The sequence below is a fragment of the Pseudorasbora parva genome, chromosome 19, assembly GCF_024679245.1.
Source record: "Pseudorasbora parva isolate DD20220531a chromosome 19, ASM2467924v1, whole genome shotgun sequence".
Taxonomy (NCBI): Eukaryota; Metazoa; Chordata; class Actinopteri; order Cypriniformes; family Gobionidae; genus Pseudorasbora; species Pseudorasbora parva.
In genome coordinates this window covers 3,826,312-3,845,688 of record NC_090190.1, presented here as the reverse complement: position 1 = coordinate 3,845,688, position 19,377 = coordinate 3,826,312, and the positions used below count along the sequence as shown (strand labels likewise).

General features: G+C 38.1%; 1 protein-coding gene across 3 annotated transcripts in view; it reads right to left on the bottom strand.

Moving 5' to 3' along the window:
- csmd3b (CUB and Sushi multiple domains 3b) overlaps window positions 1-19,377 on the bottom strand; it is a 500,836-nt gene that overhangs the window by 136,220 nt on the left and 345,239 nt on the right. The gene's annotated exons all lie outside the window — the stretch shown is intronic.

Here is a 19,377-nt window from a genome sequence, read left to right as displayed (position 1 = left end):
TACAAGCAGCAAATTGTCATAAAAGCTTTTCTGTATTACTCATTTACTTCACACACATTTAGATTCCCAATTAGAAGCCACTAAGTACTTGTACGCGAATACATTACGCAGAATCATTTTTCTTCAATGGATCTGAGCATTATAAACCAGCGAGAGCTCTCTACGGTAATAAGGCTGTATGTTTATTTCAAACTTTTAAATTGGCCATCATGCTGTAACATCTCTGTGTAGCACGAGTGCCACTGTGCATTGCTTTTGTCTTCTTTCAGTCTCATTTGCCGTCCAATGCTTTGATGTTTCCACCATTAGGAGAAAATCATTAGTATGCTACTCAATATCATTACATCAAATCCCCACCCTATATCTAAAGGATTGGAGGAGATTAAATAAAACATTGTGCGACGAACAAAACTTGAGGGAAAAACGGTGCATGCGTATGGATTCTACTGACCTCAATGGCATCTCACTCTTATTGCCATGGTGAAATTAATTGAAAAAAAGGAGAAAAAAAGGAGAAAAATATAGCATCGAAGTGCAGCTCTCAGGAGTGGATGAAATTAGTTGTGGGCTGTAAAGTCATGATATGAATGGACAGAATGAAGGAAACGACTGGAAGGGCTCAGACTACATCCTTAACCGTGTCTTTGAAATTTGGCAGAGACTCCAGTGATTCAGCAGGACTGTGAGGATCGATGCTCAGCATAGCCACTGTGTGATTAAACAGTTCTCTGCTCGGCAATACAAGCGTGTAATCAAACTCTTGCAGAAACCAATTTTGAAAAAATGACTTATTTGTCATTTGAGGTAAACAAAGAGCTTGATTACCTGGACCTGATTGGCTTTATTGGCATTGCATGCGCTGGCACCTGCGGCACAGTTCTGGACAACAAATGGCATTTTCCACCGGTTTAATTTCACTGAATCACAGACTGACATAATTGAAATCAAAAGCCAACATTAAAAATGGGGTTCTATGAAGAACTTGAGGGTTCTTGACCCAGTTTTGAAGATCCTTTTATGCCAAAAAGGTCTAATATAAGGGGAAATCTCTCACATGATTGCAAAGTGCTGTCATATTCAATGTTTTTTTTCTTCCTACTAATAAGTTTTTTTACAAGCTGTTCAATTCATAACATTGAATAAAAATAAATGAATTAATCAAAACTAAATCCATAAATTTAATTTTTTTGGTTTTTAGAATGAATATAATATAATATAACTCTAGTCAGTGTGTAATGTTGCTGTCTGAGCATAAACAACATCTGCAAAGTTACAACGCTCAAAGTTCGAAGCAGAGGGAGATCTTTTACAGAAATCACTTTTAAGGACTACAACATACAGCTGGTAGGGACTACAAACGAGCTTATTCACAGTTAGTATCATCACAAACACTAAAATTTACATAAACCCGCCCCCTGGGAACACACAACAAAGGCCATGTTGAGAAGAGGAAGAGTTGTTGTAGTCGAGCCCATTTAAGAGTCACTCAAGCGGTCACATCCGTCTTCACATTTATCGCAATACAGTACGAACACAAATGCAATAACATGTCATAAAACAAGAGGACAACATACATTATAACTGTAATTAAACTAAACTATACCTGTTCAATCTTCATGAAGCAGATTTTCTTTGGCTCTGTGGATCTTACAACAGTTCCCACACGAGCAATTTCGAGATAATCATCATAGAATATGCTAATCGATGACTTGATGATAGTTAACTCCACATCAGCTTCATAAATTCATCAACTATCCATTCAGAAATGTCCTGTCTGATTCTACATGTTGTTACTTCTTCTTGAGTCTCTCCATCATTATCCGACTGCAGTTTGATCATAAAAGGCTGAACAGTTTCTGATATTTTCAGTGTGTGTGTTTGTGTGAGGTAATCTGAGCTGCTAACATAAGCTCTTGAAGCTTCTAATTTGCATTTAAAGGGCACACACAAAAACGGCGCATTTTAGCTCACCCTCAAAAAGTGACAATTTTAAAATGATATAAGAAACGATCCGTGGGGTATTTTAAGCTAAAACTTCACATACACACATCAGAGAGTTATTTTACATCTTGTAAAAAGGAGCATTATAGGGCCGCTGTAAACAACACTGATGACGCCAGTGCACATTCTCAGCATGATTATGTTCACTTTTTTGCTTTAGTAACAGTTTCATATTAAATCTAAAAGGTGAATCTATTAGACTGTGGAAGTCATAAGCTGTCAAATGCTGCTTTGCCAAGCTCAACGGCTCTGGCCAGGTGTTATATAAACAAACGCTATTGGCCATTTAAAAAAAGGGGAGGAGCTGCTCAACATGTCCTGCCCTGTCAGAGGAAATCACATCAACACATTGAACAACGCTGCATGTTTCAAGGCACTTCAGTGGGCCTTTAAGTTTCTATTTACAACCTTTTCTTCAAAAGGCAAATTCACTCTGCAACAACAGAGAAGTCACTTCTGCAAATGCCGATTCAACATGTTCAATCGGCGAAAATGAGAGCTGACCAATGCAGACAGGGGTAACACACTGATCCAACAAAACTCAATGAAATGTCTGTTCTCTGTTGCCGTCTGTTGGTCTTAAAGGCTGTGACATACCAGGTTGACTTAAAAGGACTAACATTGTGTTGTCACCTTTAGTTGGCGGCAGTTCTGGCAAAAAGCTGTGCTTGAACACACCAACGGGAATGCATGACACTAGAGGATAACACTCAATGATTGCCAGTCCGCTGACCGTCGGCTTGCTGTTTAAGGGCCTTTAGAGTGTACCATAAATGACATATGACTATGTAGGCAGCCTTCGACATTTGGAACCCAGCTATAGTTTCGTGTGCATTGTGGGCACTTATGAAATTAGGCTGTGATTGAAAGTGGCTGCAAACTCTGGAAAATGAATCGTGGCTCATCAAGTCTGTTGGCAGCTTGCGTGCTGGGAGTAGACTTGTCCCCTATGCCTTTGATAAGAACAATAGAAGGGAAGATAGTAACGGTCCTCAATCCATTATTCTTGAGTTTCCCATCTCCAAGGCTTTAGCGATGCCAAGACAATTACCACTTCATGTCAGAAAACAATCGCGCCCGCTAAGGTTTTGCTCGCATGCACCAAACAAAATGGGGCAATGAGAGAAAACAAATCAATTTGGATGGGGAAAAATGAAATGATATTGTGCCAGTTTACAGTTTACTTATTCATTTATTTTAGAATGTGAATCTCAACAAAAGACGGATCCCTTTATGCATGCTTCTACGCACCTATTAAAAATGTACAAGGCTTAAGGAGTACACGGTTGTAATCATACTCAACCCATTATAATTACATCAGGCCAGGGGTCACTAATGCATGAGAAAAAAAAAACACGGGAAAGTTTTAAAGATGAAGGCAAGGTACATCATCAGGCCTTTGTATAGTGAAGCTGAGAGAAATAGGGCTTAAAATGCACCGTTCTGGTGTAGGATTGAAAATAATCAAAGACATTTGCTTTACTGTTTCAAACCCTCATCTTTCTTACCACAAGGGTCCTTTGTAAAGACTGAGGCATTGATAGTCCCCAAGGCACTAGCCTCAGTTTGAATGTCTCACATTTGGGTTTTTAGTCACATGATCAAGGAAGGGATAAAATAATATTGCAACTGTTGCTCCGGTCTGTTATACTTTCTCTCTTCTTTGGGCCTGCTCTCTGGCTCGTCTCTTGAATATCTGGCTCTTTCTCTCTTCTAAAGCCCCTCTCTCTCTCTCTCTCTCTCTCTCTCTCTCTCTCTCTCTCTCTCTCTCTCTCTCTCTCTGTCTCTCTCTGTCTCTCTCTGTCTCTCTCTCTGGTAACATTCTACATATATGCTGGGTACCATGGGCGTCGGAAACAAATAAAAAGTAAGTGGGTCCTCTCTCAGATTTTCAGAGTAACGTAAGATGCCATTTACATTAAATAAAAATATACCGCCGTTTACTAAACGATTAATTTGGGCCAGACAAAGTTACGGAAATCACTGAGTTATTGACTGTGGCTATAGTGTAGGGGGATGTCATCAAGTTGTGACGCAAATCGATTAGAGCAGTGGTTCCCAAACCTATCCTGGAGGACCCCCAGCACTGCACATTTTGCATGTATCCCTCATCAGACACACCTGATCCAACTCATCAGCTCATTAGTAGAGATAGCAAGACCTGAAGTGGGTGTGTCTGATTAGGGAGACATACAAAATGTGCAGTGCTGGGGGTCCTCCAGGACAGGTTTGGGAACCACTGGATTAGAGGTGGTTTAACTTGCTCTGGATAACTGGATAACCACTGGATAACTCGCTCTACTCCCTTTTCACTTCACATATCAGATCAGAAAGGCTTTTATTTTCAAAATTTATATTAGAAAATATTAGAAAAGTGGAAATAAAGCATCTAAAGTGTTTAATATCAAGTGTTTCTCGGTAAGGGGTAGGTAAACAGACATGTGCTGAATTAGAGATGATAAAAGTGAATGGGTCCAATATCATTGGTCGTAAAAAGTGGCTGGGTCTTGTCCCACCCACACACACTGGTTCCGACGGCCATGCTGGGTACGATTAATGGTATGACTTATCATCTCATACATTTATTTTGTAACTATTTTAAGTGTAACCATAACCAGGGTCCATATTTATCAAACATCTTAGAATTACTCACAAGAACACTGCTAAGAATTGACTTAAGGGTAAAACAATTCTTGGCTCAAAGCTGCGCTTAAAAGTTAATTATCAAGCATCCTAATCATACTTTAAAGTGTAGGACTAAATCTTAAGTGTCAGTCTTAGAGTTGATTTACAACACTTTGCTATGCCACAAACAGGATTTTGGATGATGTCATAGGCGTGAACCAATCACTGAATAGCCTAGATCCCCTTATTTAAGAATATTCTCAGATAAATTCACATTGAATGGTGAAATTCATAAGAGGAGTTTACATTCAACACACATTTGACAATAAAGAAATTTCAAGACAATACATTATAATGGACACATTTGAAATGAAATATAATCATGTTTTCCACCATTTCTTAATTACAATTTTTAAACTGTGCTGTTAACTGACCTATAGCCTAGATTTTTATATATAATCAGCCACCATGGATTCCAAAAGAAAACAGAACTGGCAGAAGGAAGAAGCGATCGCTACTGCTTGCTGAATTAGTCGAACAGCATTTTTTAAAAATTATAAAGCCAAACATTAACCAGCGCTGAAAAAGATGATGACTGCTCTGTCAAACGATAGCGTTTGATTAACTCCTCATCGTCAAACATTTCGAACACATTCTCCCTCTCTTAAAAAGAATTGCGCACGTCTCTGTCTCCTCAGTGCCATCACTGCCCCTACTGGCGACTCCTAACCACCTGAGAGACCTCTCGAGCTGTCTTAAATAACTGGGAGAGGAAGAGGGATTCTTAGCTTTAGGAAATTTGATAACTTTATTTTATACTTAAGTTTAAAAGTAGGAGTACATTTCATGAGTTCTCAGCACTTAAGACTAAAATAGCACTTTGAGAAGCTTGATAAATAGTGGCACAGATTTTGTCATTAAATTCTTGCAATTATAAATTGTAATACAAATGCTTTTGCTAACTAGTTTTGATTCGGTATTGACTTTGAAGTGCCACATATTGCCATACAATATTGTCACACTATAGCAACACTCTCCCGCATATTTTGCTATTGTAACTGCGCTAATTTCCGTCTTTGGTATAAACTGCAGTATAAGCAGTGGGTGGTAATAGATGAGAAATTTAGTTTTCTACCATCTTGATGATAAAGTTTCTTTAGTTATTCGGCAACCCTACAGCCTGAACCACTGTAGGCGAACCCCCCTTACATTGCGATAACAAAATGTAGACTGTATTGATGTTTTATTCATATAACATTAAAATGTAATGTCAAATGTATAAAAATACATTTAAAATGCAGAACTCAAAATAAGTGTATATTCACTGAATGCCAAGCGTAGTAGAATGTGTTTGAGAACTACAGAGTTAAACTAAAGTGAACTTTTGTCATAGTGCAGCTCAAAATGTCTTTCAGATGTCAGACCTTATAAAAGAGCATACTTAAGTGAAACAGAGTTAAAAAAATATATACATTTGGACACTAATTTAATATAATTTAAATGCAATACAGTTGCAATCAATTGTTTTTAAAATAGCACATTAACCCCTTTAAAGTTCCCCTCGCCAGACATTAGTGTGCGTTTAGGGGGCAATGAGATATTTTATTAGCATTTTCTCTAAAAACTCACATGACATGGTCTTAGGAAATGCTTCATAAAATTAATAATTTTAGAGATATCCTCAGATTTTCAATGAAGCATGACCACACTTGTGGCTTCACTTTTTGTTGTTATACCACATCCACATTATATATTTCTGTATTTAAATTAATTTAGTTTTTATGTTTGCGCTTAAAATCTCCATATTAACAGTCAAGAGTAATTCTGAGTCTTGAACTGTAAACTCTCAGTTGTTGGCTTTCTAAATAATATGTTGGATATGTGTTTATTCATTATTCATTTATGAGCAGTACACTTTGTATGTTGGGTATGTCATGCCCCACTTGCCACAATGGTGGGTACTGTAAGGGGTTAAGTAGGGGACATTTTCAAATATTTAATGTTAAGAACTTAAAAAGAGTAGTTATGAAAATTATTTGTCAAAAGAAGATTTTTCTTATAGTAGGCAAAAACTTTTTTATTTCCTTCAGAAAACAAGACTTAAAGGACTAGTTCACTTCAAAATGAACATTTCCTGATAATTTACTCGCCCCCATCTCATCCAAGATGTTCATGTCTTTATTTCTTCAGTGGAAAAGAAATTACATATTTGGAGGAAAACATCCCAGTATTTTTCTCCACATAATGGACTTCAGAAGGGACCAACGGTTGAAGGTCCAAATCAATGCAGTTTCAGAGGAAGGGCTTCAGAGGCTCTGCACCATCCCAGATGAGGAATAGGGTTATCTAGACAAACCATCGGACATTTTCTAAAACATTTAAATACTTTTTAACCTCAAATGCTTGATTTCTGTGTTGTGCTTCTTCACGGCGTATGACGCCATCACGTCAGAAATGTCGCATGACGTGATTGGTAGAAGTACCGATCCAGGGCAGAAAAACTCTCCTCCAAATTTAAAATTGTCTGAAATCATTGTTGTACCTTTATTTTTGTAAAGGGCGTTTGATTTAGTCTTTGCACATTCGTTGTAACACTGGGTCCGTACGTCATGTGACCTTTCTGACGTGATGTCATCCGCTGTGAAGAGCATTTGAGGTTAAAATGTATATAAGTGTTTATTTAATATTTTTAGAAAATGTCCGGTGGTTCGTCTAGATAAGACGCTATTCCTGATCTGAGATCGGTCAGAGTCTCTGAAGCTCTTCCTCTGAAACTGCATTGATTTGGACCTTCATGTGGAGAAAAATCCTGGAATATTTTCCTCAAAAAATGTAATTTATTTTCGACTGATTGCCGTGAGTAAATTATCAGGACATTTTCATTTTGAAGTGAACTAACACTTATATTTAGTCATCTTGCTTCTCAAGTAAATGTATCTTGTTTTAAGAATGTTTATATATGTGTAATAGGAAAATGAGACAAAAATAATGAGGAGGATTTTTTTCTCCCAGACAACTGACACTGCTTCATGAGTCAGGGTTTAGTCATTCCTGACACATCCTCAGTGTCTCGATGCCATTCCTTACACTTCCCTTTGCTTTCCCTGTAGCTCCTTTTTTTTGAGAAGTGCCATTTGAAGCTGGATGTGTGCATGACATGTGAGCAGCGCCTGAAGCAAAGGTCTGAGCATCCCTCTGACAGGGAACAAAACAAAGGAATCCTCAAAAAACTATTCTGATAAAGATAAAACGAGATGATGAACGAATCAATACATTCAGCTCTGATGGTTCACACACTCCTCCAGCTGTCCTCTCACAAATGGAATACTAATTGGGCTGATTTCTATTTATAGTATTGGCACTTTCCACTAACAGGATACACTTTGTGTCCCATCGCTCACTTTAAAAGCATTAGATGCACAAATCCCGAAAACTGTTAGACACACAACTTTTCAAAAGTCTGGGTGCAGTAAGAATTTTACCTTGTTATTATACAGCACAATTGTTTTCAGCACTGATAATAATAATAATAATAATAATAATAATAATAATAATAATAATAATAATAATAATAATATAAGTAAGGGATAATGTACACCCAGCCGGTTGTTATCGCAGAATAAACCCCGACAGAGTGGGTCTTGCATCACTCTGAAGGGGTTTATTCTGCGATAACAACCGGCTGGGTGGACATTATCCCGCTTATTACACGGCTACTAGTCTCAAATAAATAATTATTAGACACAAAATATTGTCTCGAGATTAAATATTTGATTAGCTCTTACGCAAAGCTTCCGCGAAGGAAAACAGTTCCAACCTGCTTTAATGCTTTAAGCCTGTATCTATTGCTGAAGATTTGCCATATGCCCTTGCTAAATGTTGAAAATGAATGCTGAAAGGGTTAGTTCACCCAAAAATGAAACCAAGCCTATGATTTACTCACCCTCAAGTTATCATAGGTGTATATGACATTCTTCTTTCAGACAAATACAATCGGAGTTATATTTAAAAAGTCCAGGCTAACGTTAATCCCAGCAGTTGTTGTAGTTGTGTTTGAAGTCCATAAAAATGCAGCTGTCCGTCAAATAACGTGCTTCATACGGCTCCGAAGGGTTAACAGATCCTTCTGATTCGAATCGATGCGTTTGTGTGAGAAAAAGATCTATATTAAAAACGTTATAAAGGAAACCCGCCTTGAAGTCTTCCATTGTAACCCACGGCTGTTTAAGCCACAAGATGGCGCCAGCGTTAAGCATAGAAGTAGAACCGGTCAAGATAACTCGTAGTACCCGTATGGGCGGGTGTTATCTGGAAATAACATACCGCTGGAATGCACGATTGACCAATCAGAATCAAGTATTTCACAGAGCCGTGTAATAAATAATATTAATAATAAAAAAAATCGTATTTTCATTTAAAGCGCATTTTAAATCTTGCAGCATTACAGCATGTTGTTCTTTTAACGATTTTTTAAATAAAAGCTTAGAATTGTCTCATTATTTTATAAACGCTGACTATGTAATTTTGACAATAAACATGCTCTTTTTAGATTCAGAAGTTTCAGGCTCTATTTTGTATTCTTGTTCCACTCATGCAGGTCCGAGGCATCCGTATGATATGAACATAAGTATGACGAGCATCACTCACACATGTGGATTGCTCTGAGAGAGAAGCTCTGGCTTTAATTCACAGTTTCTCTCTCCACTGCAGAAGATTGGCCTTTTCCATACATCGCCTCGCGCTTAACACACTCTGACAGATGCTTACCGGCTGCTATGGAAATGAGGCCTGTGATTAATTCACACTTTTTCCCTCTTTTCTCATGACTTACACAATTCAGAATTAAAAAATAGCTTTGTGGTTCTCTGTCTCTCCATCTCTGGGGCTGGACTCGATCACCAATTCAATTTGCTCTTTGAAAGAAACAGAAGTGAGTGGGGAGGGGACACACCTTTCCTTCTCCCTGTGACAACTCAGGTGGAGAGAGCCATGATTTCAATTTACTTTCATTAGCATAATCTGCAAAGCGCGCTGGGATACCAGTCCTGCGGTGTTCTTGCAGTTAGAGCAAAGAAAAAATATCCCTGGATAGAAACACCCTGTTGTGCTGAAAAGGAAAGCAACAGCCAAATACATTACAAGCAGCTCAATTTAATATTTAGACCAATGCCATGTCATGTTTTGCGTTTTTTTCTTCTCTATAGTGGGTCTAAAATTATTGTATGGACAACAATAGTTAGAAATGTTCCACAGAGGAAAGGTAGTTTGCAATAGCATGTGGTGGCGGGTAAAAATGACAATTTTCATTACTGTGTGAATTATCCCTTTAAGAATTATGCAGAATATGGACGTTTCATTTCAGAGAGTGAAAAAAAAATGAATTCAGATCATGCATGTTAATGTTTTACACCTGGAGCATGACTCGAGGTTAGGTTAAGATTGGGTTAGAGAGGTTTTATTGCATATTAAGTGCAATAAAAGCTTCTGAAGAAACTGAAAATGTCCATTACAGTACATGAAATTTCATTAAAAGTTAAATGTCCAGACATATTGCAAAGATGATAATGAGGCAATAAAATAATCCATTAAAGTACAGATACCTGATAAACGGTTCGCCCTGAAATGAAAATAAAGCCATCTTTTACTCACCGTGTTGTTCTAATGCCCTAGGTCAGTTCAGTGTTGTGACTGAATAACACGGTTTCTTTCTTGCAAAACCTTACAGTACGCCTCCTGAACACTTTCCATATACGCCGTGCATCTCCCTGTATCATTGTGTGATACCTTTGTATCCTTTTTGCAAAGTTTTAGCCTGGTCACCATTCACTGCCATTATATGGAGGACTTTTTCTCTGCTTTTGAGGTCCAAAAACATAGGTTATTAGAAAAAGTGCAGGGTGAGGAAAAGATGGCTTTATTTTCATTTTAGGGTGAACTATCCCTTTAACTACTGTGATAAAGTGAAAATATTTAGTTTCTGTCCACCACTGATTAAAACTACTACAGTAAGTCATTTTACAGTTTTTCTCGATTGCTTAAACACTATAACCAGGCTTTTGAACTAAAATTTCAAAACCATAACGCCATTTATCAAAAAGCACACCCATTTCACTAAACTATAAACACTATTCCCTGTTTTGACACATGAGTCAGATTTGTTGAACTGTCACTGCAAAACTCTACACACAAATCCCTTAATTTCCCATTGCCTAGACCATGTGGTCATTTAGAAAGCACTAGCATTCAATATTGTTCACTCAAGTCAGCATAGTTTCAGCTCAATTAGCACACAATTACCCAGGTGAAAACACTAAGAGTCAAAATTGAACACACATCAATCAGAACTTTCAAGATACATAAAAGTGCCAGAGTCAGTTCATTTGAGCTTTGGAACAATGGATCCTCAAAGAAATGAAGGAAGAGGTCGAGGAGGGAGAGGAAGAGGACGCCCTAACGAAACAAAAATATATTGCAGTATATTGGAAAATATCATGTAATACATTAGGCAATATATTCACATATATGGGATTTAATATTTATATTCTCCAATATATTACAATATATGAAAGCGGCAATCATTTGTATATTTTGCAATATATTACAGGACTATATAATATATTGTATTATACCATCAATATATTATTCCATGTATTTAATATATATTTTAATATATTTCAAAATAGTATATTGGTAAATATATTTTCCTTTCGTAAGGGCGTGGGTGGTGAAGGAGGAGGAAGAGGACATGGTGAAGGAGGAGGAGGAGGAGGAGGAGGAGGAGGAGGAGGAGGAGGAGGAGGAGGAGGAGGAGGAGGAGGAGGAGGAAGACAAGCAGTCTCGGATGAAATTAGAGCCAGTTTAGTTGATTATACGAGAGAAGTGCCAATCATATCCATATTTCACATTTTATCATAAGTGTGGGGACATGCACTGGTCTTGGTCTTGACTCGGTCTCGGCCCTTCAAAGTCTTGGTCTTGTCTTGGTCTCGGCCCTTTAAAGTCTTGGACTTGTCTTGGTCTCGGTTTAGGTGGTCTTGACTACAACACTAGTGGAAAGTGTATGATCGAGAACCTTATATGCTTGTTCACCTCGTCCAGGCCATGTGTCAGTAGATGTGTGCCAGGGGTGGATCAGGCATGCAAGAGGATTTTACCCCCGCTGCCAGGCTAGGGCTAATATAGCCTGTGATGTGGATGAGATTCTCTGGCCTGACCCAGACCAAAGAAGCGAGGCTGAGGCGGAATACATTTTTTTGTTTTTGTTTTTTTTGTACTGTGTAGTATGAATGAATGAATAAAAATGTGCCAATGTATCCATTGGTTGTGTCTTTTGTTCATCATGTGAAAAGGTTTGAGAGGAGGGGAACCACAAGTAACATAACTTACCAGTTTTGGAAATGTTGTTTTGAATTTATTGCACCAGTGTGTTAGACTATGTTGTAGTGTGTGTGATTTTGAGGGATTGTGTGTCTTGTCTGAGGGCAGAGTTTGGTTTTTCAGCAAGAGTGAATGGTTTTGAGTGTAGAGCTTCATTTTGACCTGAAAATAGGTTGTTTGGGAAACTGGGTGAGACGTTATGGATTTGTGTTTATAGTTTTGAGAATATGAGGCATAGTTTCAAGAAATGTGTTTAAGCAATCGAGAAAAACTGTATTAATGATGAAACTGGAGAGATTTAAAGTAGAAGAGGAAAAACCTTCTTTTAATTAAGAAGTTGCCTGGATCATAGATGTCAGTTTGTACGAGTAAATAATGTTGATGTTCCACAAGGTTCAGTGTTGGGCCCCAAATTGTTTGTACTGTATATAAATTATATTTCTGAATACAGTGGAAATTGAACTGAGAGTCTTAAAAAAGAGGTTTGATGATAATTTACTTTTATTGAATTTAAGTAAAACAAAGTTCATCATATTTAGTAATCAGCAAAGTAATAACAAAGATAAACTTAGGATTAATATAGGGAAATAGAAAATAAATTCTATAAATTAATATAAATTCTATAAAAATAAATGCATTGTTTACTCATGGTTCTATGTATGCGGTCATACATATAAAATCCAATAAAGCAATAAAGATTGTAAAACGGGTTGACTATGCCAACAAATATATATATTATTAAATTAAATGCTTTAAAATGTGTTGATTTCGTTAATGTTTATACTGCACGAATACTGTATATACTTATTTACTTCCAAAATGTATTCATATGCTGTTCATAATAAGAGAAACTCAGTATAAACTAAGGGAACGTATATGTTTAAAAAATAAGGGCAAGAACTAATATGAAAGTTTTTAAAATGAAATATTTCAAAAAGGTAAACCTATATGGAATAATTGTGATTAAGGAATTACAAATGTGTATTTCACTATGCAAATACAACTCAATATAAATCATTTTGGAAAATGTAAATGGTTTTTGTTTATCTTAGAAATCAAAACCAGTGAGAAACTTTATGCTCATTACATAAATATGTATAAAATTTACACTAGTTTACACTCTATCAGAATGATTTCTGAAGGATAATGATCACAGGAATAAATTCGATTTTACAATATATTCAAAAAAGAAAACAGACATTTTGAATTGTAATAGTATTTCAGATTATTACAGTTTTTGCTAATAATAAATGCAGATAAAAAGACTTTTTTAAAAACCATAAAAAATCATTTGAACAGTATTGTATTTTAGATAAATTATCTAACTCCCAAAACTAGCTTGCCTTCACTGAGTGTTAAGCTTAATTTGATATTTAATATTTTTTTAAATAAAAGATTAAAATGTGCCTATTATTATTTTATAAATGTAACTTCATTTTCCCAATAAACATGCCCATTTTACTGACCATTTTACTGATTCTTTTTAGGAGGTTCAGGCTCTATTTTGTATTCTATTCATAGAAAGTGCTTTTACTACAATGTCTGAAAAGGTAAGCGTAATAGCAAGGGCTTTACCCTATTCTTTTTTTTCGGTTATTTTGTATATTTTTTATTTACAACGAAAAATTGATTGTGAGCAACAAAATGCTTTTTTGCTGAATTGATTCGAACTGAACCTTGGATGAGCTATAAAGCTGTCACTCCTGAATTTCTTAGACAGGCAAACACTGCATTACCAGACGGGCTGTTTGCATGAATATGAATGGTCAGATCATCACTCCACTATATGCACGAGTTTACAGTTAATGAGCGAGTGCACCAATCCAGACACACACACCCGGCCAGCATGGTTCATATGGCGCATATCACTGTTCAGCATGCCGTCCAAGCCTCTCCATGTCTTTGTTCTCTTATTAGACTCTCTCTTTATATGGAGGGGTCTCAGTTAGTCTCAGAGGAGAGAGGTCACTCAAGCAGAGATTTATACCCCAGGGCCATCTACTTGCTCGGGGCGAGATGGCAGAGGTCTTTACTCTGATTCCTAGCATACCTGTCTGGATTTGCAGGCATGGGCTGGACATCCGCCTCACACATCAATGGCCGTCCCGTAGGGACAGAGATGCTCGCACACAATCTGCCAAGATCTCTTTGAGGTGAGAGATTCCTCAGGGCTCATTGGATGTGCAGGTGAAAAGCTAGCGGGGATGAGACTTGCGCGCACACGCAACCTTCACCGAAGACGATCAAACCTAAAACTGCATTCTTTCAGCTGTTCGCTTCACATTTGTATCCAAAAATGCCACAAAGGTTCAGGGTTTGTCATATCATCCTGTAAACATGACCTACAAGCCATTTTTCCTCCATATGAATAATTGATGGATAACATGCATGAAGCCTGGACATCATAAAATCAGGTCGGCCTCTGGTGCAATATTCACAAAAAAGCAACATGAAATTACAGCAAGGCAGCGGAAACAGCATGGCCACCTGTGCGTGTGTTATCAGTGAAGGATGCTCTATCTGCAGTGGACAGATAGCACCTTCCCCGCTCACCACATGGTGGGGACAGAGGGATCAACACATGCTGCACACAGAAAACAGAGGGGAGAAGCTCTGAAAGAGTCTGTTTATATCCAAACATAGACATTGCAGTAGGCGAACACATTTCTGCATTAAATTGAGGGAGAAATAAACACTTGAGGCAGCTCTGAACACTTAAGCAAGCTAATGTTGTGTGGTGTAGTGGCTAACCCTCACAGAGCAAATTGTAACCTTTTTATATGAACTAATTATGGGTTAAAAACAACAACCAGCTTGATCTCTGAAATGTTTTCTAACAATACGTTTGGCAGGAACACAAAGTATATAATCTTGCGTACATATGAGACAATTTTGCATGCAAAAATTCAAGTGCGTCCCAATCCATGTACAGTGGTGGCAAAAATGATTAGGACACTTTGCATCTGGGAGTCATCTTACTGGGTCTGGATTTATTTCCCAAGAGGACGATGAGCCGAAACATTTTTCTAACTATTGCCGGATTTACCTGCGACGTAAGGAATCTGCTTAAATATTGAAAATGATGGTAAATGGACTGCATTTATATAGCGCTTTTAACAGACCCTATGGCCATCCAAAGCGCTTTACATTTTGCCTCACATTCACCCATCCATACACTCATTCACACACCGACGGCGATGTCAGCCATGTAAGGCGCCATCCAGCTCGTCGGGAGCAGTTGGGGTTAGGTGTCTTGCTCATGGACACTTCGACACTTGGTCAGGTGGAACCGGGGATTGAACCACCAACCTTCTGGTTTGTAGACAACCTACATGAACCACTGAGCCACTGCCGCCCCTATGATGGACTGCCCCCCTCAAAGTCCGGATCTCAACCCCATCGAGCACATTTAGGGCGAATTGGAAAATAAACCAGACAGATCTTTTGTACAATCAACGGAAAGGGTCTGGCTTTAGTTGCAGAAGGCATGGATAACATTAGTGTTGAAGTTCTCAGAGGACATATATTGACACTATGCCAGAGAGATGTGCTGCTGTATCTGCTGCAATCAAATATTAAAGTTAAAAGTTTGACTCTCTTCATCTGATATCTGATGGTCAGAGCATCCATCTGCAGGTTTCATGAACATTATGAAATGAAATCATGTTTTGGAGGCAAACAAGGTCAATATTTTCAGATCGGTCAGGTGTTCTTATCATTTTGGCCATCACTGTACTTCTACACTATTCTACGATGTTTTGAAGTATAAATAAAATACTTGGATGATGCAATTAATTAACCGGAAAGTGTGGACACGTCATGCTGTCAACTGAACTCATGTAACCTTATAAAATACACACATTACACGGATGAGTTTATAGTGCATACGCGCATTCATTAGGGACGCGACTTGAATCTTATGGGTCATCTAAAAAATTAATAGGAACCTGTAAAGTAAATAAAATATATTTTTTAAATCATTAAAACTGCTGCATTTTGCAGTATGTCTCTGTGTGTGTATGTTTGAGTGTGTGTGTGTGTGTGACGTGTGTGTGTGCATGTGTGTGTTTTAGGGCTGCCAATTTTGTGTGTTAAAAACCAAACAGATTTAAAATATACAGTATACATGAAACTTAACCCCCCCCCAAAAAACGAATTAAACTTGACAACACATTTAAAACTAACAACGAATAACAAAAACTAAAATATATAAATCTACATAAATATGAGACTATTTTCCATGCAAAAAATGCAACTGATGGTGCTTCCCAAATCAGGTAATTCTGCACTATTCTATGATGTTTTGTAGTATAAATAGTTTGAGTAGTGTGTTCACACTGAAAACTCAAAAGAGAAAAAGTGCACTTGGATGATGCACTTAATGAACCGGAAAAACTAAGTGTGGACACGTCATGCTGTCAACTGAACTCATGTAACCTTATTAAATACACACATTACACGGATGAGCGCATAGTGCATAAGTGCATCGCGCATCATTAGGGACACGACTTGAATTATGGGCCATCTAAAATATAAATAGGAACATGTAAAGTAAAATAATAAATAAAAATATGTTTTTATTTATTTATTATTAATTAAAACTGTTAAATACGTAAAATAATACAATCCAAATCCTAAATTCACCCAAAAGTAGAACATGCAAACATACATTAACATCTTTTATTTATTTATTTATTTTTATAACCAGTGGCTTTTAAGGAGGAAAAAGGAAAGTATATTGTCAATATCTACGTCGAATGTCTTGCGGGGAAATGTCAGCTAATCTCTCAGAACAATAACCATAATCACCGTGCCCTTGAGGAAGGCCCTCCTCCAGGGGTTAAGTGACTTGCATTGCTCTTATAATAGGTGTACTTCAAATTTACTTTAGACGAAATCATCTCCTCATGGCTAAAGTACAGTTGTGTCTGTTTCTACAGTATGCCATCCTCAGATTCTATCTATAATCTAATAGGTTAGACTGAAGTCAATAACTATGCATTTAATGTTTGCATCTCCTAGTAAAATCCAATATCTGTGTGATTCAGAGCATGTATACTTGTGAACTGCAGAAGCAATTATCCCTGAAGACAGGCGTACGGTGCATCAGAGCGCTGTTCTGACGGTGTCAGCACTTATATAATTATGATGGACCTTGTCACCCTGCATGGTCAATTAGATATATGCCTTTTTCCTTCGAGAAGTGCAGACATTTGACCTTCTGGCAGGATAACATCTGCTTCTTTGCTAATTACCTGGACAATAGCCATGATGGCATCAAAATTGTGGAAGTTTATGGGTGCACTGACCCCGACAATTGGCTGACATTAACCTTGATGACAAGTCTTTCAAGTTTTCAGGTCAAACATACACCGATCAGGCATAACATTATGACCTAACATTGCGTTGGTCCCCCTTTGGCCGCCAAAACAGCCCTGACCCGTCGAGGCATGGACTCCACTAGACTCCTGAAGGTGTGCTGTGGTATCTGGCACCAATATGTTAGCAGCAAATCCTTTCATTCCTGTAAGTTGCGAGGTGAGGCCTCCATGGATCTGACTTGTTTGTTCAGCACATCCCACAGATGCTCGATTAGATTGAGATCTGGGGAATTTAGAGGCCAAATCAACACCTCAAACCCGTTGTTGAGCTCCTCAAACCATTCCCGAAGCATTTGTGCTTGGTGTCAGGAGCATTATCCTGTTGAAAGAGCCACAGCCACCAGGGAATATCGTTTCCATGAAAGGCTGAACATGGTCTCAGCAATGCTTAGGTAGGTGGAGCGTGGCAAATTAACATCCACATGGATGGAGGACCCAAGGTTTCCCAGCAGAACATTGCCCAAATCATCACACTGCCTCCGCCGGCTCGCCTTCTTCCCATAGTGCATCCTGGGGCCATGTGTTCCCCAGGTAAGCCACGCACACACACACGCACACACACCCGGCCATCCACGTGATGTTAAAGAAAACGTGATTCATCAGACCAGCCAGCTTCTTCCATTGCTCCGTGGTCCAGTTCTGATGCTCGCGTGCCACTGTTGGTGCTTTCGGCGGGGTCAGGGGTCAGCATGGGCACCCTGATGCCGCCCCATACGCAACAAACTGATGCACTGTGAATTCTGACAGCTTTCTATCAGAACCAGAATTAAATTCTTGAGCAACTGGAGCTACAGAAGCCCGTCTGTGCATCTGACCATGCTTTGACCCAATTATGTAGCCATCTCAATTTGGCCCTTGTCACACTCAAATCCTTACCCTTGCTCATTGTTCTGGCTTCTAACACATCGACTTTGAGGACAAAATGTTCACTTGCTGCCTAATATATCCCCCCCACTAACAGGAGCCGTGATGAAGAGATCATCAGTGTTATTTACTTCACCTGTCAGTGGTCATAATGATATGCCTGATCAGTGTTTATATGAACTCTCATTACAGCCAAGGCTGCATATATTTATAATCAATATAATACTGTTTTCGGTTGTATAATGTATTGTAAAATGTAATTTATTCCTCTGATCATAGCTAATTTGTCAGCATCATTACTCCAGTCTTCAGTGTCACATGACCCTTCAGAATATTTTGTGAAAACTATGATTTTTGTGGTATTTAATTTGATGAACAGAAAGCTTAGGAATATTTTGTAACATTATACATAAATTGACCTTTTTTAAAATAAATGTTATGCATAATTGCTGAATAAAAGGATCAATTATCACATGAACCCACATTTTTGCTTTAATTAGATTAACGATTTGATCCATTTGGGTTCCACTTGTTGAAATATTTGCACAAACTAATCTCACAGCTGTCAGATATCTTTAGTAGCTTTAAGTGAAGCACCACTGAGATATTAATTTAAGAATTACTTAAGGAAAACACTGTGCTTAAGTGCCCTTAGCCGACGGCAAAGTCAAGAAATGCCTGCGTGACTGTGATTTACCAGAGGAGAGAACTTTAGCACCTTTGGTCTGCCTGAGTCAGGAAACACAACAAAAACATAATACAGAGCCCTAGTGTTCCTCTGCTCTCTCTTTCTCCCTGCTAAATGAACTTTGCCTTGACTTCTGTTCTGTTTTGATGTTTTGGCTCAGGGGCTTGCAATTCCCAATTCTCACAGGCTTTAGAATAGCTTTGTAGAGAGAGAAGAGTGATCCCTTTCCAGAGAGCGTCTATGTCAAAGACATGAAACTGTGACTGTTTTGAGCGTGTGTTTGTTTGTATGGAGGTCAGAGTCAGCCAGGGGAAAAGCCATTTAGTTGACTATTTCTAACCATCAGCCATGACAGAAAATATAGAACGTGTAACCGCTCTAATGGTCGCCCCCGGCATTCATAAAGGGAGTTTATTTAATATCCCTATACGCATTCATTTT